Source organism: Prionailurus viverrinus, chromosome B3 (genome assembly GCF_022837055.1).
Source record: "Prionailurus viverrinus isolate Anna chromosome B3, UM_Priviv_1.0, whole genome shotgun sequence".
Lineage (NCBI taxonomy): Eukaryota > Metazoa > Chordata > Mammalia > Carnivora > Felidae > Prionailurus > Prionailurus viverrinus.
In genome coordinates, this window is record NC_062566.1 from 24362929 (window position 1) to 24387593 (window position 24665).

At 40.8% G+C, this 24665-nt stretch overlaps 1 protein-coding gene and 1 long non-coding RNA gene across 3 annotated transcripts in view; one reads left to right on the forward strand and one right to left on the reverse strand.

Moving 5' to 3' along the window:
• Positions 1–978: 978 nt before the first annotated feature.
• Positions 979–12843, reverse strand: LOC125168244 (uncharacterized). Its single transcript, XR_007153052.1, has 4 exons — positions 12719–12843; positions 9928–9989; positions 6660–6752; positions 979–2837 (listed from the first exon to the last, which is right to left on the reverse strand). It is a non-coding gene; the product is annotated as an uncharacterized LOC125168244 (long non-coding RNA).
• Positions 12844–12883: 40 nt separating this feature from the next.
• The window catches only part of TMEM266 (transmembrane protein 266), a 125857-nt gene continuing 114075 nt past the window's right edge, over positions 12884–24665 (forward strand). Inside the window, exon 1 of one of the 2 annotated variants that reach the window (XM_047864655.1) lies at positions 12884–12905. The gene's annotated coding sequence lies outside the window, so the exon portion shown is untranslated. Of the gene's footprint in view, positions 12906–12951; positions 13075–24665 lie in introns of those variants that run through there. The other variant, XM_047864654.1, reaches the window with a different exon arrangement.

Sequence of the window (24665 nt, forward strand, 5' to 3'; positions counted from 1 at the left end):
TAACAATGAACAAAAACTATCCTTGACATTGTATAGAAATAGACGTTTATACTATAACAGTTAAGGACACTGGGTTATAGGGAAGAGAGAACTTAGTTCACAATAGCATATACAAATATGGACTCATTATTTTCAAAAAACAAAAAATCTTGAACTCAGTGATTGCTAAGGTTGGTTTAGTAGTGAATGAATTCATCAATATCTTCAATATTTTTGCTCCACTACACTGAACATATTGACCTTTTGTATTCATATTTGTTGTCTAATGATTGCAAGATGATCACTGCAGCTCCAAACATCACATCTAAAGTCAAAGCAAGAAAATGGGGTTAACCCCAGCCCTGTCTGACCCTTTATTTAGAAACAGGGAAAGCCTTCCATGAAGTTCTCCCCCCGCCCCCCCCCCCCGATTCATGGATTAGAATTATATTACTGCAGCAGTAAGAAAGGTTGCAATTAAATATTTAACTTCCTAATTTTTATGGTAGCAGTAAGGAATGGATATGGGATGGCCAACCAACAATGTCTGTCAGGCCTCAACTCAATACACACATGTGCGCGCACACACACACACACACAATTTCTTACACATATGTTAAAAAGAACAGACTTATCATTTCTTCAAGGAAGACAACCCCACTATTTCGCCCAATTACTGCATGAAGTCGGATGTCTGTTCTATGTAGTACAAATATGGCAACTCTTATCTGACCATCTATATGGCTAAAAGATAACCTGTCTCTAAACGATTCCCTTTCTATATATATTTATAAAATAATGAAAAAGAAACAACACAGTGGCCTCAATAAAAATTCTATTTTTTAAAAAATTTTTTAATGTTTATTTATTTTTGAGAGAGAGACAGAGCACCAATGGGGGAGGGACAGAGAGAGGGAGAGGAAGATACAGTATCTGAAACAGGCTCCAGGCTCTGAGCTGTCAGTACAGAGCCTGACCCAGGGCTTGAACTCGGGAACGGTGAGATCATGACCTAGGCCTAAGTCGGACACTTAATCAACTGAACCACCCAGGTGCCCCTCAATAAAAACTCTATTGCGAAAAGGGGACAACAGGAAGCACACAGTGGTCAATAGTTCACAACCCACATCATAATCTCATTGGTCAGAAATCAGAGATTCCTTAGCAGGCAATAAGGTAAACTCCCTGGTTAGCCAATCTGGCAGCTCTTAGTTTAAATCTCTGGAATATCTGCGTTGACATTGTCCTCTATGGCCATATCTAAGGTAGGTTTTGAAGCAGATGCCCTTCTCAGGGGCTCCACAGCTTTTGTAGTCTACTTCATGTTGGTTTGACTTAGGAAAGAAGGAATGTGGATTGCTTAGAAGGTAAAAACAATCACAACTAGCTGCCACCTCTATATTATAGTTCCCTCAAAGATGCATCAAGCTTCTGGGCTATTTTCTCCAGATCAATTCCTTGTATGAGTAACCATAGCCAAAAATCATTTCTGGAAGTAAGTTTTAGGCCTGGAGATTTAGCTACTGACCTCTGAACTCTCATGAAAGATTTGAAGCAATTCTAAAAATAGTCTTAGGTGAGGAGGTACTGCACATAATCCTACAAAATTCCAAATTATGAGACTCCTTGTCCATTTAGAGTGTGAGCTAAAGGCAGAATACCTCCATAGCAAAGCTATATTTTGTTGCCTCCACTGCTCTCGTGCTGAGGGGCAGTAATTTGAGTTCACCCCTTCTCTAGGATCCTTCTGAAAAGCCACAAAAAGTAACAAACACATGACAACATTCCAAATTTCTCCTATCATTTCTCCTAACACTGCAGCTTCAATTTGCACAGTCAGCCTTCCAAGAAACAGTAGGCACAGGTATAATGCTTTGCTATTATACAACAAAGGTTACAACTTTTCTCCCCCTTTTTTCCCCCATAATAAGCCTGGAGGTAGGCAGTCTAAGGTTGGACACACTGTCCAACAATGTTCTCGACTCTTTTGATCCTTCTCCTCCACAGTCCTCAGTTTGTTTGGAATCACATTTTCAGTATCATGCTTGCCATCTCATGGTTGCAAGATGGCTGCTACATTTCCCAGCTGCATGTCTGCAGTTAAGGCACAAAGAAAGTGGAAAAAGTACCAGCCACCTAACAGTCTCTATATTAGGAAAACAAAAGCCTTCCCTAAAGTCAGCAGACTTGTCTTCAGGATCACTGGCAAAAGAGAATGGGATGGTTATAAATGACTTTAGGGTTTTTTGCTTGAAGATGGGCACATTGTTGCCCCTAAGAAAATGAAGGTGAGCAACAGGGAATGGGTATTAGAAAGGTCACTAAGAATATCTGCCATGCATAGGTATTTATAGTTTTAAGAGAACATTTAACAAATAAAAACCAATCTCTATTTGGTGAAATTTCAGGCAATATAACAGAAGTGGCAGGGGTGGGGGTAAGGACCTCAGGCAGTGCTACAGAAATATATTTTAAGTAAAGAGATCTCTACTCATCCTACTTAGGAGTCCATCCCTGAAATTAGCACCCTTTAGCAACTCAGTTTTTCACAGACTTTCCCTTCCTTCAATTCTGAACCCACAGATTCTCTAAAATACCCATGTTTATTAACAACCGTTTCTATGGCAGCAGAGCCCCTGGTGGTAGGGCACAGGGGTGGAGGCTATTTATAAGTTAAGGACTGACAGTACATGCCAATAGCAGCTATTATTGATGATATCCTTGAGGAATTTCTGAAAGAGATAAATTTTGTGAAACAAACCAAAACAAAAAACAAAAAAACAAGACATATTCATGGTGCTTGTTGTTCACCAAGAAACTTCTTGATTATAATTTGGTTTCCCATCTAGGTCCAACACCTGAAAGAAAAATAATACACTGAGCATCCTGGTATGACTGGTTTATGTAACAGTTTTATCTCACTGCAAAGTAATAAATTTACATTCTGGCTTTACATATTCAGCTAATTAGGTTGTTAGACTAATGTAATGCTCTATGAGACATTTAATGACCAGATCAGGTTTCTAAGACCACAAAACTGAGACTCAGATCCTGGTAAATTCACTAAGTAAGGTTATATTACCAATGTGGTCTTCTGAATAATAGCAACTGGCCTAACCAAAGCAATAGCCCTTCACATCACTAAGTGTACTGGCATGACTTCTTTAACACATTTATAGAAGGGAAAAAAAAATTTAAAAAAGGTGGGGGGCACTTGGGTGGCTCAGTCCGTTAAGCATCTGACTTCAGCTCAGGTCATGATCTCACGGTTCATGGGTTCAAGTCCTGCATCAGGCTCTGTGCTGACAGCTGGAGCCTGGAGCCTGCTTCAGATTCTGTGTCTCCTTCTCTCTCTGCCCTCCTCTTTTCATGCTCTCTCTCTCTCTCTCAAAAATAAATAAACATTAAAAAAAATTTTTAAAAGAAGCACTAAGTCAATTTTCATTCTACACAGCAGCTCACAAAAGCCATTTTTTATGTAAATTGTGCCACTTATCAATATACTCAAGTCACCAATGTTTCAAAGAATAGTTTCAAGCAACCTTCAACTCACAATTTATATATATATATTATACATATATTTCACATATACATGTTTCATATATATACATACACTTATACATAATATATGTATTATACATATTATACATATGTATTATACATGATGTATACATATGTATTATATATTATGTATACATATGTATAATTATATACATATGTATTATACATTATGTATTATACATAATATATGTATAAGTGTAAGTATATATACAAAGGTATGTAGTATAAGGGTTAAGGGCATGGATTCTGGAACCAGAGACATAGAATGCAAATCCCAGTTCCACACTGAAGCATTCCACCACAGAATAAGTGTGTGACACTGGGTAAAATCTTTGCACCCAATTTCCTCACCTATACGAGGCAGCTTGAGGCAGAATAATAGTGCTTACTTCAAAGAGTTTTCTGAATATAAAATGAATCTATACATGTAAAGTGCCTGGCACATAAGAAACAGTCAACAAATGTTAGCTATCATTACTCTTTTTTTTTTCAGTTTATTTATTTATTTGAGGGGAAAGGCACAGAGAGGGAGAGGGAGAATCCCAAACAGTCTCCATGCTGTCAGCACAGAGCCCCACGTGAGCCTCAATTCCACAAACCATGAGATTATGACCTGAGCCAAAATCAAGAGTCGGACACTCAACCAACTGAGCCACCCAGGTATCCCAGCTATCATTACTCTTAATGGGAAAACCTAAATAGTGCATGGCTGCATTTTATTCAAATAGGAAATGATTTGATAATAAAGATTCATTTTATATATAAAATTCGAAATAACACAGATTCTCCCAAATTAATAATTCATCAAGAATTACAGTTTCAAAGCTGACTGGTAAGTGATTTAAAAAACTTTCAAGGGGCACCTGAGTAACTTGGTTGAGCATCCCACTCTTGATATTGTGTCAGGTCATGATCCCAGGATTGTGAGATCTCCCTCCCTCTGCCCCTCTCCCTCACTTGTGCACTCTAAAAAAGTAAAATAAAGTAACTCTTTTAAGCTACTGCCACGTGGCCATAGCAAACTTTCCATTCTTTGCTGCTAAGAATAGTCTCGAATTATCCATGTCTCCTACAAAATGCTACAGCTCTACACAGAGATATAAAGAAGATAAAAATCATAGCTTTCCAACCCAACCCCTTAGTGTTATCCCTAGTACCCTAGCCTTTCTAAAGGTTTCCTACGGCTTTGAAGACTAGACACTCTACAATCAACATCCAAACAGAGTTAAGTCTCTGAACACTGTCCCAGGAAAACTCTTCTTGAAATAAATGGTCAGTCAGCCTAGTGATTTTTCACATGTATGTGCCCTTCTCAGGCCTGGAATAATTACTATCTTCTCCCATTTTCCTCAGTATACATAACTGGTCATCTTTAATATTTTCTTGCTCATAAAGAAATATTCTCTTAATGGCCCTGATTTTCCTCTAACATGTGCCTACTTTTCTCTTTAACTCAAATACTACCTTCATTTCTGTTTTAGTCACCTCCATCAGCATGTTGTTTTTCCTTTTGCCTCTGACCATCACATCTTCACACTCAACCCCCCTAAATCACACTCACTCCAATTCTTCGACTTCTCAAGCCATTCTTAACTCTTTACCCCATTCCCCATCGACTAGAGTCCATTTCTTTTCTTTTTTTTTTAAATTTTTAATGTTTATTTATTGAGAGAGAGAGAGAGAGAGAAGAGAGCATGAGCAGGGAGGGGCAGAGAGAGCAGGAGACACAGAATCTGAAGCAGGCTCTAGCCTCTGATATGTCAGCACAGAGCCTGATGAGGGGCCTGAACCCACAAGCTGTGAGATCATGAACTAAGCCAAAGTCAGACACTTAACCAACTGAGCCACCCAGGTACCCCTAGAGTCCATTTCTCTAAGGATAAACTCTTTTTATCCTAAGTTTATTTTTTACTTCTCTGCAGTTCATTTTTAATAAAAATCTGGTTTTCCTTTAACTCACAAGGTGCATTTTCCAATATAACTATTTAGTCCTTACTTTCCCCTGTTTCTCGGAATCAATGGAAAGAAGTGAGAACAGTCTTGTCTTTGTTCCCAAATGCCATTTTTAGATTATCCCACCGTGGTCCACTTATTGTTTGACATTGCCACCTTATCGCACATTTCAGAGAGCAGTCCTCAACAATCCTGAACACACTCATCTTTAAATTTATCCTCCCATCCTTCTCTTGAGTCTTGATAAAAGTGATTCATTAAGAGTCCATAATTCCATTTCTGTCAGTGTTAATATATATTCATATATGAAACAGAAAAATTAAACATGTTAATAATGGTCACATGGCCAACAATGGAACTGAATAAAATATATGACTATTTCTGGGCTCATAAAAATAACTTTATAACTTTCCATGATACTCCTGAAGTCAAGTTCTATAAATTTACATATTCTATCATTAGAAATATACCATGTTAGCTACTGCCTTAGGCATAAATCACTGTGTTTTTCAAAATCAACCATAGAATCATAAAATTAGATGGATGTATAAGTGGATTAGATGGATGTATAAGCTATTCTTGGCAGATGATCAGGCTACTTAGACCTTTTATAAAGCAGATTCTACAATTTCCTAACATAAATCCTTCTAATCTTAAACATCTTAATTTCAAAATCTTTGATTTTTCTAATGTAAATTTATCCTGCTGTGTTTCCCCTAAGGAGATGGGAAAAGGACAGGTACCATTCTCAGTATGACAATATCTTACCTGCTTGAAAAGTATGATTACCTCTTAGGCTTTGTTTTCTAAGCTCAACAACTTGGACTATTTTCCAGACTCCTATTCTCCAAAACTTTCTTAACCTTCTTTAGTTCTACCCATATTATTTTTAAATCACAAAGACCAGACTTAGATTTAGCCAGTTTACAGAACTTTGTTGTCTGTAATGCTTTTATAGTTAATACATAATTGAACAGGATTCTACACGTACAGGCTTCTGAAATGAGACTCCAGCTTCTATAAATTAAAAGTTACAGAACTTCCATACTGTGGAGTCTACCTTATTGTCTCTTAGTTAATTTAAACCCATAATCTATGGTTACAGTTGACAAATCATGGCTATATGTATGGTTCCAAAACATTAGAAAGAATTAACAAATACTTACCTGATTTGTCCTTGGGTGAAACTTTTTTCCTCCTAGATTGCAGAGTAGAGAGGCAACTGGCTCTCACTTTATAGTTCACCTCTATTTCTTCTGCTTTGATAGAAATTATGGCAGCCATAAAGAAACATAAAAATGGGAAATATTTTACGTAACAATTTTAGTAACATATGAAGAGAAGGAAAGTAGAATCTGTTTACCAATTTCGTATGAGCCTTTCTTTTACCTAGTGATACCCCAGCAGAAATTTTACTTTGTTAATATATTTAATTTCTCCTCCTTCCCCAACCTTTTTTTTTAAGCCACAGGAAAACTATTCATTATTAAACACAAGGCTAAAAGTTGGATTAAGAGGGAAATAGAATTTTATTAAAAGGGTATTGAATGGGGGAATGCCCTTTCAAGCAGGGAGTTCTGGGGGATGGCAAGGAATTATATTTCTTTTATTATAAAAGTTATTTTTTGTATTATGTCTCTACCAAGAAAAAATGTTATGCATAGAGAGTTCATAAGAATTGTCATTTCAATAAGGTAGTAACCTTCATGAAAAAGGAGGAAAGTGGCATACAGTATCATCTGTCTTCCTCTTTCAAACTCCCATGCCCCAAAAGGCTTTACTTTATATGGCACTGAGAAGATAAAGGCAGTGGCTCACAAGACCTTAATTATATAAAAGTAGCATATATGAACAACATAAGTTTTTATAACAAGCCAATTTTTGGAATGCACAATCCCAAAGAAGTTTATGCTCCTTCTGTAGTCCTACAAATAATGAACATAAAAGTTTTATTAATAGTGTAATTTTGTAACCGCAAAACATCAAAAACTCATTGAGGCACAATTTGATGTATACATGTGAGTCACTTGAGGCACTGGGGTTGAACTTGGGGTCTCTGAATCAGGATCTTGGTTCCTGAACCTACTAGCTATGTGATCTTGAGCAAGTTACTTAATCCCTTTGTACCTCAGTTTTCTCATCTATGACTATACCTTCCTAATAGGGGCTGTTTTAAGAAAAATAGGATTCCATCAATAAACACATAGTCATGTGCTTGCTAAGTTTTAAAATAGACCAATCTTACTATAGTTGGGATATAGGATCATTTTCCTTATATACATATTCATTATATACACATACATATTCATTATATACATATATATTCATTATACACACACACACACACACACACACACAATATATATATATACACTGATATTCCATTTTGACACGTGAATTATGTAACCAAAAGAACAGTTTCCTCATGAAGAACAAGTAAAGTTCCAAATATTAAGCTTATAGTAAAGCTCAATTCATTTGAATACCATCCACTTTGTGATCATTTTAGCCCAATGGTATATTCAGAACATGACATACAGAGGGGGTTTGCCTTTAACACCTCCTCTCCTATGTGACAAAATTGTTTCAAGTAATGATCATGAAATGAAACAAATAATAATATCCAGGAAAGAAACAGATCATGAAATTCTTTTATTCAACTCCACGTCTATGCCAATATAAGTATTATAGTACCCCCAAAAAAGTAATGGAATTAATGTTTTTGAAAAAAGGAAAAACTTAAACCTACATATTGTTTTGTTGACATACTAAATAAAAACATTACACCTCCTAGTCTCTTGATTTGTTCTTTAGTTTTAAAGCAAATATTAACAAAAAGAATAATTTTCAAAGTTAAAAATATTCTCTGATTCAATTATTTAAAACAATGATTTCACATATGAACTAAAATGTGTACTTACCAACCCAAAATATTACACCATCAAGTTTGCACTTTGTTTTACTCTTGAGTTTACCATACAAATGAAAACTCTAACTGGTCACAGAGAGTAACAACACTGAAGCAATCAGTTTCTGTTTCTTCATCCTTATAATCACTGTGCTACCACTGTTTATTAATAATTAAGAATTATTTAAATGAGAGATATAGACCAAAGGAGTTGTAGACATGAACTGTGCCCAAAGCTCTGAATTACCCCGAACTGTTATGAATCTACTTGGGGAAATACCCATATAGATGAGTCTATGTTTACTGAAGGCCAACTGTATAACTGGGAGTTCTGTGAATTAACTTCCATGTAGAATATAGTTATTAAATGGTAATTAAAATATGCTTACAGCTTATATATACATTATTAAAACTAGAGAAATTGTTTAGAGCTTAGACTGATAGATTTTTATCACCGACATTGTTTAGAATTTCTGATACATAAAAATTACCAGTAATAAGAAGTAGACAAACTTTTAGTGGGTTTGTGATAGTTTAGATTTTCTAAGGACAATGAGAATTACTACTGCCTACACCCAAGGTGATGCCCTTTTTGCCCCACTCTTTGAATGCCACTGCTCAAGGTGAAATCTACCATCAAGGTACTATCCTTGAAGATGGGTTTGCTGAATTATATTTAACCTACTTGTAAGAAAACCTTTTTAATATGAATTTTTAATTTTTTTAATGTTTATTTGGTTTTGAGACACAGAGACAGAAAGACAGAGCACAGGATGGGGAGGGGCAGAGAGAGAGGGAAACATAGAATCTGAAGCAGTCTCCAGGCTCTGATATGTCAGCACAGAGCCCAATGTGGGGCTCGAACCCACCACCAACGGTGAGATCATGACCTGAGCCGAAGTCGGACACTTAACCAACTGAGCCACCCAGGTGCCCCTAATATGAATGTTAATTGAAGACCTACTGCGTGTATGGTAGTATGCTTTGTGTTTTATCCACACAAGACTGTATGCACATGAATTTTGCTGATTTTAATTCAATCATATTTATTCATTAAAGCCATCTCAGCAGGATTTTTTAAGAGCTCTTTTGTTAGCACTTATTGTCTATACTTAAATGTTTAAAAAAGTATCACACAAAGTCACATATATTCCATTTTTCAGGATTCTCACTAACTCAGATTGCCTTCTCCCTGTGTGTTCCAAATAAATGAAGAAGCATCATAAACCAACATTTAAAAAAGGTTTTAAAACAGATACATAAACATTAACAATTTAAGATCTCTTGGTATTAAATTTCACAAATCATGTGGCATCAGATTTATATGTTCCATTTTTACAAGCAACTACCTCAAGAGAACAAATTTTAACCCTGATATCAATCTTTTTTCAGATATTCACAAGATCAACATAATCTCTAATCTGCCCTCTCATAATCTTACAGCGGCATACATGCACAAACTTTCTGATTATGTGATTCTAGTACTCTTGAAAGAGTCTTTTTAACTTAAACAAAATCGGACTTACCTCAAAAGACATTTTGGTATGGGATATTATGCCAATTACAACCACATTAAAACCGGGTATATCTGGCAAGAAAGTGACATACAAGGCTTAAACCCAGTTAATTTCTTCCACTCCTGCTTGATAACCCCATTTTCCTATGGCTGGGGGGCTCCCTCACCCACAAAATTCCCTCTAGTTAGTTACCTAGTCTTCTGAAGCATACCTGTTCTGTTTAAACAGTTAAACAGTTAAACTGCCCCTGGGGCAGTTAAAAATAAAAATCACATGCCACTTTCCTGCAGATTAGATTTTAATGGATTTGAGGTAAGGCTCCAGAATCTGATTTTATTTATTTATTTTTTTTTTTTTCAACGTTTATTTATTTTTGGGACAGAGAGAGACAGAGCATGAACGGGGGAGGGGCAGAGAGAGAGGGAGACACAGAATTGGAAACAGGCTCCAGGCTCTGAGCCACCAGCCCAGAGCCCGACGCGGGGCTCGAACTCACGGACCGCGAGATCGTGACCTGGCTGAAGTCGGACGCTTAACCGACTGCGCCACCCAGGCGCCCCCAGAATCTGATTTTAAACAAGAGTCCCCAAGTGATTCTTGTAGGCAAGTTTAAGAACAAGCTAAAGAGGCCTGCCAGAGCTGTTCAGTTCCTCTAAACTAATCAGCCTCAAGGGCTAGTCCTCCTCTGGGTGTTAGGGGTATTTGAAAACAAGAACAGGACAAGTTCGGAGAAAGCAGAACGCCATCTTGTCTACCTATCTCTGTTTTCAACACCCTGTATAATTTACCTAAAGGGGCGAAGATTTTAATTTGGACTATGTGCTGTGAAGTAGGATACCACCAGGGGTCAGCATAGAGCTGACAAATTATAGGTGTTCAGGGATTTTTGACTTCACACTACCACCTAAAATGGTTGCACCTACATTTTCCATAAACTCAGATACCAGAAAACGGGGGGGGGGGGGGAGTTGGGGCACCACACTTAGAAGACACAGGTAAAAGATGTTAGTACGCAATTTCTACATAGTTTTCTCATTCTCTGTCTTTATGAACAGCCATTGTAGACAGAAAGTTCCCTTGAAGTAGCATTGTACCTGGAACCAAAAATTGTATTACACTACAAAGACTCCAGGTAACTAAAGTGATGTTCCAATTTATCTGTAAATTTCAAAATACTTGTCCTACTCTTTTAACTAGCATTGTAACTGGGTGCTTTTCAACGGTAATAATCAAATCTTTAAAGTTCTACTAAGTGGGGGAAAACTAGAGTGGATAACAATGTTGACCAACTATGCTAAGGCTTTTTTTTTTTTTTACACCTTTTTTTGAGTGTAATTAAAATGCTTCCACCCCGTCAGAAAACTATACTCCCCTCACCCCCATTTCATCCATCCTCCCAAGATTTCTTGACACATCCCCACTTTCTCCCTTCCAGTCCACATTTCTTTCTTCTGGAAATGTAGAAGAAAAATTCTCTGGCAACCCAGGTAGCTTCTACAAATATCACCTCCAAGGCTTTTTTTCCCTCTGAAATTGCACCATTAGGGTAAGAAACACAGATGAGGGGTGGCCTGAAAAAGAAATTTTACCTATTCCCAGCTTGCCAAATTAGATACTCACACCCTATGCAGACATTCCTGAGTCTGAGAAGAGCATGATGCAGCCCCTGGGGCAATTCCTTGACCTAGGTTTTTACTCTTTCAACTCCACAATTTTCAACTTTTAGCTAGGAAAGCAGAAAGGGAGGAGGAAGCAAGAATGACAAAAACACTCCTGGGAGGCCAAATGGGCCTAAACAAAACCAAAATCTGCTTCAGAAGAGGTAGGAGATCCAGAAAATAAGGTGGTTGTCTGCAGAGCCAAAGGCTACACTGAAGTGTCCTAGAAAGGAAGATTTCCAAACTTTTCAAGTATCTTAACAAAAATGTCAGGACCCCATAGGAAAATGGCTGCATTTTTAGCATGAGTTGATACAGACTACAAATAAAAGCTATGAATCCCAGAAGCTGCCATAGAGACCATGTTCCACGGCACCTGCAGACATTAGACTCGTGCATATATATGCGAGGACTCTTTTAACCTACAGAGAAAAACTGTGGTTGCATCCAGAATCCTCACCTACTCCACTTACCCACCTGCTAACCAAGAACTATGGTCCTAGAACTCAATGAGGTATCATCTCCAAGGGGTGAAATCTTACTATATGTATAAGATTCAGCTACACTTAACTGTAAATAACTATACAGTTTATCAATCATATTTGAATTTCATGTGGGGGTGCGGCGATTCGTGAGCAAAATGTCTAAATGTCTTAAGAGGACGATAATGGATAGGGAAAAAAAAGGTTGAGAAACACTGCCCTACAAGGGTCCTGGGCTGAGACTATCAAATGAGGCTTCTGCTAGGTATTTTTATCCCAAGACAGCACATGGAGGGTCAGGGGTTTCTGATTCTGTTACGACCTTGGCCAGAAAGAGGTGGTTTTCCCCTGGGTGGCCTCAAAACGTAGAGGGTAATGCCTGCCATTCGCTCCCTCACCGAGTGCCATGTGCGGATGTAACAAAAAACCGGCAAAGAGCTCGGGAAACTGCAAAGCGCTGCACCAAAGCCAAAGGAGGTTTCTTAGCTTGATCGTACGAAATCCCCCAGGCGGGGCCCTGCCGGCCAGCGCACTTGTTGCTTCCCCGAGGCGCCCCGCCCGCCTCCAGCTCAGATCTTCCCTTCGCAACCCCCTCCTCTCCTTCACACATGCACACGCGCCCCCACCCCGCCCCCCGACTCGGCCGCGCGACCCCCTCACCCACGCCACGACGCCGGCGCGCTGTGTTCAGGCCCTGGTGGCTGCCCAGCCCCCGCCCCCTGCCCGGCTGCTGCCGCCAGCCGGACTCGCCGAGACTGCTGTTTCCTAGACAGCCGCGCCGCCGCTCCGCAGCCGCCGTGGGCGCGCGCGCGGACGGCGGGAGGCGAGGGCGCAGGCGCGAGCCCGGGTAAGCCGCCGGAGCGAGACCGCGCGCGCGCCCCCGAGCGCGGTGGGCGGAGGAGCCCAGGGAGCGGCAGAGCCGCGAGGGGGCGGGGGGGCGGACAGGGGAGCCCCGGGAGCGCGAGCTGCGGCCGGCACCGCTGCAGAGCCAAGCGAATCCCGAGCCCAGGCAGCAGGTATGTGTCCTCGAAGCCGGCCGTGGCCGGGGCTTCCCCGCCTCTGTGTCCGGGTCCTGTGGCCGGGCCGGAGGTAGGGGCCAGTCGAGGTTTGCAGGATGCGTGTCCGGGAGGGCTGGGATCTCACCGCTGACCTTCATCCCCGCTCGCCAGGGGAGCAAGAGGAGGGTGCGTGGGGCAACCCAGGACTTCAGTGCCAGCCTGGGAATCTGCTTCTCGTCACATGCTCCTTATTTATTTTTGCAAACTGCTCTGGTTCGGGTCCAGCTGCAGATGTTTTACCTCCCATTCTTTGCCTCCGTGTGCCATCTTGCATTTATTAATAAAACATGCAAGCTGGGGTGGGGGGGGGTGGATTGCTGCTGGGGGAATCCCATTGCAGTATGGGATGAGTGGCGCCTATTTTCGGTTTTCAGGCGTGGTATTGAAGTGGAAATCCCACACCCTGGGCATTTGTGGCTTGGTTGGTCGTGACCACTTCCTACTGGGCTTCCCCCATTTGTCTGGAGGCGCTACAGCGGCAGGATGGGCTGTCAGGAAAGGATGGTGGGTTTTCACCGTCAGGCCAGAATCCCCTTCAGGGGACAAGTGCAACCTAGGGCATACAGTTCCCTGCTTGCTAACTTGCCAAGGAGGCTTAAACCCCGAAAATTGTTTCCCTTGGTTGCCAAGAGGAGGCCTTGAACAGAACCCTCCAGACTTGCATACTCAAACTCATTAAGGTTTTGCATCTGAAGATGACTAAAGCTTGCCACCTGTTGGAAGTCAGACCCCATGAAATCTTCCATAATTTAGCCCACCAGTCCTTGGCTTCAGTCACTAATACCTAGCGGTAAGCCCATATTGGTTCTTCCTATCTTCTTTAATACTGCTTGGCTTTTGTTTCTTTTAAAATAAAACCTCTGATATGATGCTCCATATGTTATAAATTACATGATTTGTTTATATTCCATATACTTAATAACATCATATCCTAAAGACTAAATTTCTTTAGTGTGTATGTTACCTATTTCCTAGCTTCTCACCTTGCTTCAAGCATCAGTTGGAAAAGCGGGATATATGTTTTCACTGTGGTAAAAAGAATAGTAAAAACGAGAAGCGTAGAATATAAATGGTTATCACAAGACATTGGGATATGACAGTAGAACTAATAGCTTGTAAAATATAGTCTGTGTGCCATATCTAATCATGAGGACACATTCTTAAATGCTCATATGTGCCAGGTACTGAGCTAAAGGCTGTTTGTGCACAATCTCATTTGGTCCTTAAGACAAACCTATTATCTGCATGTTGAAGATGAAGAAGCTAAGACTAAGAAAGGTTAGCTAACTTGCCCAAGGTCACACAGAGCCACGATAAAGGTGCACACTCAAAAGCATGTAATTGCTGGAGGTGGAGGGGTATTGGAAGGAACCTTTAACCCTGGTGCTGCTGCTGTATCTACATTTGCATTTAGATCAAGCTTATGCATGAGCATACATGCTTGGATCCAATTTTCCATTTCATAGATTCCACATCAGTCTTTGCAGCTTTCCAGTAAGAGAAACTGTTGTTTCAGAATGGGTCTGTGGAATTTTTTGAGGTGGCACTGAGCCTATAAAAAATGGTGTCTTAAACATGCTTCCATTTAACTCTCTCAAACAAGCAGTTAAGTTCAAAAAGTTGTTTCCCTTCAGATTTAAATCTGTAAAATGTATATGCATCAGATAGAATGAGTCACTCATGTTTTTCATTATTGCATCCCACTCCAGTCTTGCCACCCTGCACACTGGCTTCTGGTCTCACTGCTAGTCATAAGAACAACATTACCTATCACACTTGTATGTGAGTGTCTTAATGGGTTGAAGGAGTCCATACCAGTCACGGACCATAATCCAGTCTCTGCGATTGTAGCAGTTATTCATTTGAAAATCTTAGTATCTGTGCATTCAGCTATGGATGTCTACTTAATCATTTTTTGCAAGCACATTATTATAATGCAAATATTGGATTTTGCTACACATTCCTAGTAGTTCTCCATAGACTTAGAAATTGCTATAGTTGCATCAATGGAAAAAGCACTCTATGGGGCTACAAACTTTTATATTCAGGTCACATATTTAAGATGGTTGTCGGGGCGCCTGGGTGGCGCAGTCGGTTAAGCGTCCGACTTCAGCCAGGTCACGATCTCGCGGTCCGTGAGTTCGAGCCCCGCGTCGGGCTCTGGGCTGATGGCTCAGAGCCTGGAGCCTGTTTCCGATTCTGTGTCTCCCTCTCTCTCTCTGCCCCTCCCCCGTTCATGCTCTGTCTCTCTCTGTCCCAAAAATAAATAAAAACGTCGAAAAAAAACTTAAAAAAAAAAAAAGATGGTTGTGAAAAAGGTATAGGTAAATATAAGAGATTATTTGAAAATGATATCCCATGGAAGTTACAAGTTTGTAATCACAAATTGGTGACTGATACTAGGTAGGAAATATAAGACTATCTTGTAAATTTTCTTCCTTGGACAATATGACTGGTTTTAGAACACCGTATTCTTACTTTTTTCATTATACTGTGTTGTGTTGACAGTAAAGCTGTTTGTGTAGCCATTTTGCCTCATGGAAAACATTCGGTTGTGGAAGAGCACATTCCCTAGTGCTTATGGAAATGCTGAGATGGAGTCTTCCCACCCTGGGGATTTCCAGTCTATGCTTCAGATAAACTCAAGTTGAGTCCTTGGTGTTACTGGGGAAGCAGCAGAAAGTAAAGAGAGGTGTTGTTTAATTTCTGGAGAGGAAATGGGTTTTCCTATGTAGAGCATCACTATCTTCTTCAGTAAGAAATCTCATAATTAAAAAGCATCCAAGGGGCACCGAGGTAGCTCAGTCAGTTGAGCATCCGACTTCAGCTCAGATCATGATCTCCCGGTTGGTGAGTTTGAGCCTTGTGTTGGGGTTTGTGCTGACAGCTCACAGCCTGGAGCCCACTTCAGATTCTATGTCTCCCTCTCTCTCTGCCCCTCCCCCATTCATGGTCAGTCTCTCTGTCTCTCCCCAAAATAAATAACATTTAAAAAAAGTTAAACTAGGAAAAACCGTATGGTCAACTATGGATGCTTAAGCATTATTTTTTCCTCTCACCAAGTGTCTTTTTGGGGTTTTTTGGAGGTGAGAACAACTAAAATTTTGCCAAGCTATGGCTAGTATGCATTGCAATGACTGATTGTAATGCACATTTTAATGTATCATTGAGTAAGACACTGGAAACTGGCTTATTTGTCTTTCTTTGACCTTGTAAACTACTTAGTTGTGAAATGTGTTTTTTGTTATAGTATTCTTAATTTAGTATTCTTTAAAATGATATTTTTTTCAGGGTCAACAATCTTGAGTCATAAAAGAAGTTCACAGCTTATTTTTAAGATACTTTATTTTCATCAGTCTCTTTTTCTCCCCTTGGTGGCAGCCATTTTAAAAGTTTTAATTTTAGGGGCGCCTGGGTGGCTCAGTCGGTTGAGCATCCGACTTCGGCTCAGGTCATGATCTCGCGGTCCGTGAGTTCGATCCCCGCATCAGGCTCTGTGCTGACCGCTCAGAGCCTGGAGCCTGTTTCAGATTCTGTGTCTCCCTCTCTCTGACCCTCCCCTGTTCATGCTCTGTCTCTCTCTGTCTCAAAAATAAATAAACGTTAAAAAAATTAAAAAAAAAAGTTTTAATTTTATTAAGAAAATGGTTCACAATCCATAAGTTAATCCATTCCGTTTCCAAACTGGACCAGAGTTCACAGTTGCTGGCCAGGCACACCCACCATAAGACCCACCATAAGACCTTCACCCACCATAAGACCTGTAGTTCAGGTCTGATCTGTGAACCCTCTAGCTCCCTTTGGCCTTATTTGTACCCAGTTTCCCCACATAGAAGGTGTAAGAGTTCCTAAAGTTAGGTCACACCAGGCAGCCTTGCTTGGGTAAGCAAGATGGAATGGTGGCTACTCAATAGGAGAGGGCCAGGAAATCACTTCTTCTGCATCAATACTAGCCTATATTGTGATTTCTGCTTGCAAATGTAGTATGTATTCATTGTAAAATGTCAAGCATTACATAAATATAGAATATAGAAGATCAATGATTAGAATCTTTAGTAATCTTACTCCTCAGCAATAGTCAGCATTAATAGTTAGGTGTGAATTCTAGATTTTTGAATGTGGATACTAAAATATTACTGTTTGCCAATGGTACTATATACATAGATGCATACTGGTTTACTGGGTTTTTTTTTTTCTTTTTTGTCCTCCTAGAGACCCTTGAATGGCATAGTTCTAGACATGTTTGCTCAACCACAATGAGAGCTAGATGAAAGGAACCCTGTAATCAGGAGAAGAGGCAAGGGACTAATGTGTGGTGGGTAGGAACTGGGCACGATCTGTGTCCTATGATAGATTTACATTCTGTATCTCCTTTAACCCTTTACAGTTATCCTTTGTGGTTAACTGTGTATAGGTGTGGAGACAGGGGAGTCCAAGGTACAGGAGATTTAAGGAGCCAAGCTAAGTTCAAGCCCAGATCAGTGTGGCTCAAACTCAGGGCTTTTTCAGAATACAGAATGAATAGCACTCTGCCTGTGCCCATCCACACTGACCTCCTTGCTGTTCCCCCTACCTCATAGCCTTAGCATTAGTGGTTCCCTGTCCTGGAATGTCCTTCCCACAAATATCTGATTGGTTTACTCCCTCACCTCCTTTTGGCTTTGCTTGAAATCTGACTACTCCTTTAAAATGAAGCACTCGGGGCACCTGGGTGGCTCAGTTGGTTGGGCTTCCAACTTCAGCTCAGGTCATGATCTCACAGTCTGTGAGTTCAAGCCCTGCGTCAGGCTCTGCACTGACAACAGCTCAGAGCCTGGAACCTGCTTCAGATTCTGTCTCCCTGTCTCTCTGCCACTCCCCAGCTCACACTCTGTCTCTCTCTCAAAAATAAAATAAAATCATAAAAAAAAATAAAATGAAGCACTCTCCAATGAGCATTCTTAGCTCTCCTCCCTGCTTTGTTTTCATTCATAGCCCCTCCTAATTTACCATATAAATTGGTTATTTTGTTTATTGCCCATCTCCCCCACCCCCACCCCCACCCCGGGCATGAAGGCTCTAGAACACAGGGATTTTATCTATTTTGTTTACTTCCCGAACCCTGATTTAAGGAAAAGAACTGACAAGTCACTGTGGCATCCTTGAATCTTTCCAGCCTTCCACTCTTCTTGTTTCTGTTAGCCCTTACACTTCCATGTAGTGAGCAGTGGGGAACAGCAAGGGAAGTAGAGAAGAATCAGGAGAGATCTCATCTTACTCTTAAGTGGGTGTCTGGGAGAGAGGAACCTCCCAGGTAGACTCAGGAAAATGGAAAGAAAGTTGCCTGAGGGTTGGATGTGTGACAAGGTAGCAGGAAGTACAGGGGGAGATGGCCAGAGAGGAAGAGGAGACCTGTGTAGTTTCCCCTCTATTTGGCATACATAATGTTTTTTGAAGACTTCCAAAGAAGGAGACACCAGATTCCATCAACTTTCCTAGTGGCCTGAGTTAACTAGAAAGGAAGAAGAATCTACACACTCACACAGGCAGATTAATCACTGCATTACCGGCATCAGCCTGTTGCATTTTTTAAAGATTAAATACCTGTTGGTGTCTTTCCTGTTTAAGCCAGAGTGTGAGAGTTCATTGCCAAAGCACTTAGCTCGTGTGTCTGAGTTTTGGCAGGAAGCATGTACCAACAGCATCACAGCCTGAGATTCTTTTGGCCCAAGCAGTCCCAGACTTCTGGTTACCTTTCATACATCTGTAGTTTGCAGTAGTTCTTGGGCCCCAGCACAATGATGGGCATTTGGGGGAATAAGTCAGCCTTGGAACCCTTTAGAATTTAGTACACTGGGGTGCTGGAGGGAGTTCATGGTTATGGGATAAAGTCAGTGAAACTGCTCCTCAGCCACTGGGTGGCCTCACACTCTGGCTCCTCCTCCTCCTCTCCTCCTGTTTTCCTCCTCCTCTCCTCCTGTTTTCCTCCTCCTCTGTGACTTTAATTGCTACCCTAGGCAGACTGAATTACCTGCCAGTAGAGAATCCCCCTTCAAAAAAAATGCAGCCTCCTTAAAACTGCTTTTGGTTTATCATAAAAACTACTCCGTAGCTAGGACAGGGGCTGATAATGCATGTTCCCACAGCTCATTAAAACAAAGAATTTTAATAAGTATTCTGCTCTTTGCAGGCCAGGGTTTTGGAAGTCCAGACTGGGATCAGGCAGCTGTTCTTTGGATTTCAGTCTAAAGCCAGAACATACACATTCATTTTGGCTGCTCTCTTTTGGCTCAAAACAGATCTGAAAAGAGTTCTTTCATCTGTGATTCCCTCACGGTCTCTTACCTTAGTTACGAAACTGCCATCGTGTCTAGCCAATGCAGTATATAAAGTCAAGTAACCTTTCACCCATAATGGTGTCCCTTCAAACAGTTAAATTGTTGTATTGTACCTCAGTTTGATGCAGTGTTTTTAATGAACAATTTCTGTGACACTTGCTAATTCTCCTTTAACCATGACTACTCAACTTTGTTAGTTTTGCCCTTCCAAGACAAAAGAACAGGGTGAAATATACTATAGTCCCTGAAATAAAGTGTTCTATTGTTTGGGGACATCATCTCAAAAGAAAAGCTTGGACATTTCTCTCCTGTCTCTCCATGTCCTTTCATTGTCAGTTTCTTCCCTGGGGGCTCTATCTGCTATCACTCCTCCCTTGATGTCCTACAAGGAACCCCTGTTCCTACCCCTCTACTGAAATGGAATTCTTAAAGGTCACCCGTGATTGCCTAATCACAAATCCGATGGCCGATTCTCAGATTTCGTTCCTGATGGCTCAGCAACATCTGACCCTGTTGACTTCTTCTACTCCTTGAAATGTTCTGTTGGCAGCACCCTCCTAAGGCATCTGGTCTTTGCTCTGCTCTCATCATTCCTGTCTAGCAAGAGGCAGTCTGGAGAAGTGGTTACGAGTATAGGCTCTGGCCAGGGTTTGGACCCTGGCTCTAGCACTTGCTAACTGTGTGACTTTAGTGAGTTATTTAAGCTGTCCTGCCCCCCGCATCTTCAGTTTCTTTATCCATAAAATGGGAAGAAGAATAGCTAGGTCATTAGGGCTGTCAGGAAGAGGATTAAATGAGTGTGCCTGGTAAAGAGTAAAGCACTTGGTAACTGCCAACTTTGATCATTGTAACTTCCTATTTGGATACCTTCAGAGACTCCCTTGTATCTGCAGGTAATTAAGTTTAGTTACTGCCCCCGGCCTTTCCCAATATGTGCCCACTTCTAAGACTTTATCCATGCTGTCCCCACTTGAGGACCACCTTCACCCCTTTCTGCTCTGCCCCTGCTTCCCTGGCCAGAGGAGGGAGAGCCAGAAGGGCTGTGCCCACCTGGAGGCCCTTAGCACAGGCCGTGTGTAATGGAAGATGTCCTCCCTTGGGCACCGAGCCTATCTCTTTCAGGCAAATTATAAATCACTTAAGGACACCAGCTGTGATTTATACTTTTTAAAAATACCCTTCTCAGCATATAGCACTATGTGCATAGTAGGAATTAACTCCTATCTTCTAACTGCCAAAACATGATGGTTTTTCTTGGTCCTTCCAAAACCATTTTTCTTTCTAAACTGAAATTTGTATTGATCAGTCCTACAGCCCATGTAAGCTTTATATGGGAAAACTGAGTCAACACCATAGGGAGAATTAACCACTTCAGAACCTTTTTGGAATGATGAGGGATATATAGAAATCACTAAAATAATGGGAGCACAGGGAGTAACTTATTTTTTTTTTTTTACATTTATTTATTTTTGAGAGACAGAGAGAGACAGAGCATGAGTGGGGAAGGGGCAGAGAGAGAAGGAGACACAGAATCTGAAGCAGGCTCCAGGCTCCAAGCTATTAGCACAGAGCCCGATGTGGGGCTTGAACTCATGAGTAGTGAGATCATGACCTGAGTGGAAATCAGACACTTAACCGACTGAGCCACCCAGGTGGCCCGGGAGTAACTTATTTTTAAAAGGAATTTGAAATTCTACCAACCTTTGAAGCTTTTTTCTTTTTTTTTTATAAAGTGTTTGGGACTTTTTTCTTTCCCCATGCCATCCCTCCCAAGCAAAATAAGCATCACTGCCAGTTGTACTACCAGCCCCCTTCTCGGTTATGATAATCAAAAATGTCTCCGAACATTGCCAAATGTCCCCTAGGGTAAAAATCATCCCCATTTGAGACCCACTGCTCTATAGGATCAATCCAGAAAACTCAGTGTCTTCCCAATTCACAAAATATCAGAACTCGGACAGTTTGGATCAAGTGAAGATTGTAATAGGCTTGAAAGGTAAATTTGGGTTTGAAATCACTAACGTAGAGAAAATTTAGTGTCTACAGATCTTTGGTTCATAACCCCATCATAAGTTGAAAATATTGTTAAGTGGAAAAATGCATTTATTACACCCAGTACACCTGACATCATAGCTTAGCCTAACCTACCTTAAACATGCTTAGAACACTTACATTAGCATAAGATCATCTAATGTAAAACATATTCTATAATAAAGTGTTGAATGTTGAATATTGAATACTGAATACTCTACTGAATTTATTGAATCTCTACTGAAAGTGAAAAACAGAATGGTTGTAAATGTATCAGTTGTTTACCCTGACAGCCTGTGGCTGACTGGGAGCTAGCTGCCTCTTGCTACTGCTGTCCAGCATCAGGGGAAATACTGTACTGCATATCACTAGCATGGGAAAAGATCCAAATTCAAAATTTGAAGTACAATTTCTACTAAATGTATACTGCTTTTGTACCATCATGAAATCAAAAAATCATCGGTTGAACCATTACAATTGGGGGACTGTCTGTATAAGCAGTTGTGGCTTATATCATAAATAAGAAGTAAACCAATAAAGTAATTACAGAAATTCAGACTGTCATACTCCTAAAAGATCTTGGGTCTGAATACAACAACTCGAATGCAATATCCTAATCATCCTTGGGGTATTTTTGTTGAAATGTATTTAAGTGCCCCAAATACTTTTATACTTTTGACAATAAGTATATTAAACAAAAAAATAATGACTGGAGAACTCTTGAGTTGATCACCATTGGAGGGAATCATATTTGACCTGAGGTAAGCTGGTTCTCCCTACCAGAAGCTGATTCTTTCTTTCTTTCTTTCTTCCTTTCTTTCTTTCTTTCTTCTTCCTTTCTTTCTTTCTTTCTTTCTGAGAGAGTGAGCTTGCACGTGCAAGCAGGAAAGGGACAGAAGGAGAGGGGGAGGGAGAGAATCTTAAGCAGTCTTCATGCCCAGCAGGCTCTCACAACCCTGAGACCATGACCTGAGTGGAATTCAAGAGTAAGGATGCTTAACCCACTAGGAGCCCCCAAGAGGCTGTTTTTGATCCCAAAGCTGCTCTAAACATGTTCAGGTGCTTCAGGGGCGACTTAGGAATGACAAAGTACTTTGTGCTTTGGTGAAGGACCACAATTGCTCAGTAATCTTCGTGGTTGTTAGAAAATTTAGCTGTAGGGGGCGCCTGGGTGGCTCAGTCGGTTAAGCGGCCGACTTCGGCTCAGGTCATGATCTCGCGGTCCGTGAGTTCGAGCCCCGCGTCGGGCTCTGTGCTGACAGCTCAGAGCCTGGAGCCTGTTTCAGATTCTGTGTCTCCCTCTCTCTGTGACCCTCCCCCGTTCATGCTCTGTCTCTCTCTGTCTCAAAAATAAATAAACGTTAAAAAAAATTAAAAAAAAAAAAAAGAAAATTTAGCTGTAGACTTCTGATTTAGAACCCACCTCCACTTGGGGTGCCTGCTTGGCTCAGCCAGTTAAGCGTCCGACTTCGGCTCAGGTCATGATCTCACAGTTTGTGAGTTGGAGCCCCGCATCAGGCTCTGTGCTGACAGCTCAGAGCCTGGAGCCAGCTTCAGATTCTGTGTCTCCCTCTCTCTCTGCCCCTCCACTGCTTGCACTCTGTCTCTCTCTCTCTCTCTCAAATAAATAAACATTAAAAAAAAAAAAAAGAAGGCCCATCAAACCCACCTCCAGTTGACACCATTATGGTTTTTTCTAAATGCAGCAGCACAAGTTGCATGTCACACCCAAGGGCTGAACAGTTAGATGTACTTACTACTTTCTGAAGAGCATTAAGGCTTCAACCTTGGGAGAGACCTGCTTTGGCCCAAGATCACCTTTGGCTTGTAATTACCTTTAAAAAGAGAAAACATAGGGGCACCTGGGTAGCTTTGTCAGTTAAACATCTGACTCTTGATTTTGGCTCAGGTTCTGATCTCAGTTTGTGAGATCGAGCCCTGAATTAGGCTGGGGATCCTCTCTCTCTCTCTCTCTCTCTCTCTCTCTCTCTCTTTCTTTCTCTCTTCCTCTTTCTCTCTCTCTCTCAATATATAAATAAACTTAAAAAAAATTTTAAGGGAAGACATACATAGAAGACCTTCACGATGATCACTAACCAATAGTCTAGAAATACACCTCGTGCAATTTCTCAAATCAAGGAGGCAAGGTAGAATTTCTCATTCCACAGACAACTGTGAACATCTTCTGTTTTCTAGACTTGTGCTTAAGGAACTCCAAAGATAATTATGGACTGAATTGTGTCCCCCACCCCGAAATGCGTATGTTGAAGCCCTAACCCCCAACATGACTGGAGATAGGGTCTTTAGAAGGTACTTAAGGTTACATGAGGTCATAAGGAGGGGTCCCTAATCCAATAGTACTATGGCTTTCTAAGAAGAGGAAGAGAGGGGTTCCTGGCTGGCTCAGTTGGAACAGCATGTGACTCTTGATCTCAGGGTCTTGAGTTCGAGCCCCACATTGGGTATAGAGATTACTAAGAAAAATAAATAAACTTAAAGGAAAGAGAAAGATTTCTCTTTCACTCTTTTCACCATCTGAGAACTCAGTGATAAGGTGGCCATCTGCAAACCAGGAGGAGGGTTCTCACCAGAACCTGACCATGCTGGGACCCCAATCTTGGATTTCTGCCTTCCAGAACTATAAGAAAATAAGTGTCTGTTGTTTAAGCCATTCAGTGTGCGTATTTGTTTATTACAGGCCCGGCTAACACATTCTGCATCCTCATTGTACAGATGAGGAAATTGGACCCAGAGAGGCAAATGACTTGCCAAAGCTCAAGTTACTGGTTAGTGGCAGAACTAGAATATAGAACCTAGGTTTCCTGACTTCTAGTCCATTGTACATTTCCCTTTTCATACCACCTCAAGTCATATTGGCTTTTACTGATTATCCCTAGAACCTGTGGTTCATCTCTTCTGTAAGCATCAGGGTTCTTATACTTGCCCTGTTTATCTCAGGATTGTTGTAGGATTGGTTAGACATGGTTAGATGTTATGAAAAAGACAGTTTAAGGTTCTAAACAAAATATTTTACGAATATATCATGATCAACTCAGATTTTACCAGGTTATCAAGAATCTATCTGCCTCAGAAAAAAAAATTTTTTTAACACCTGAAAATTAGTCTTACTTGCTGAAATTAGGTGGTTCTTAAAAGTATAACCAGAAAGCTATGGAGCCTACAGGCAAAAGTTAGAAATAA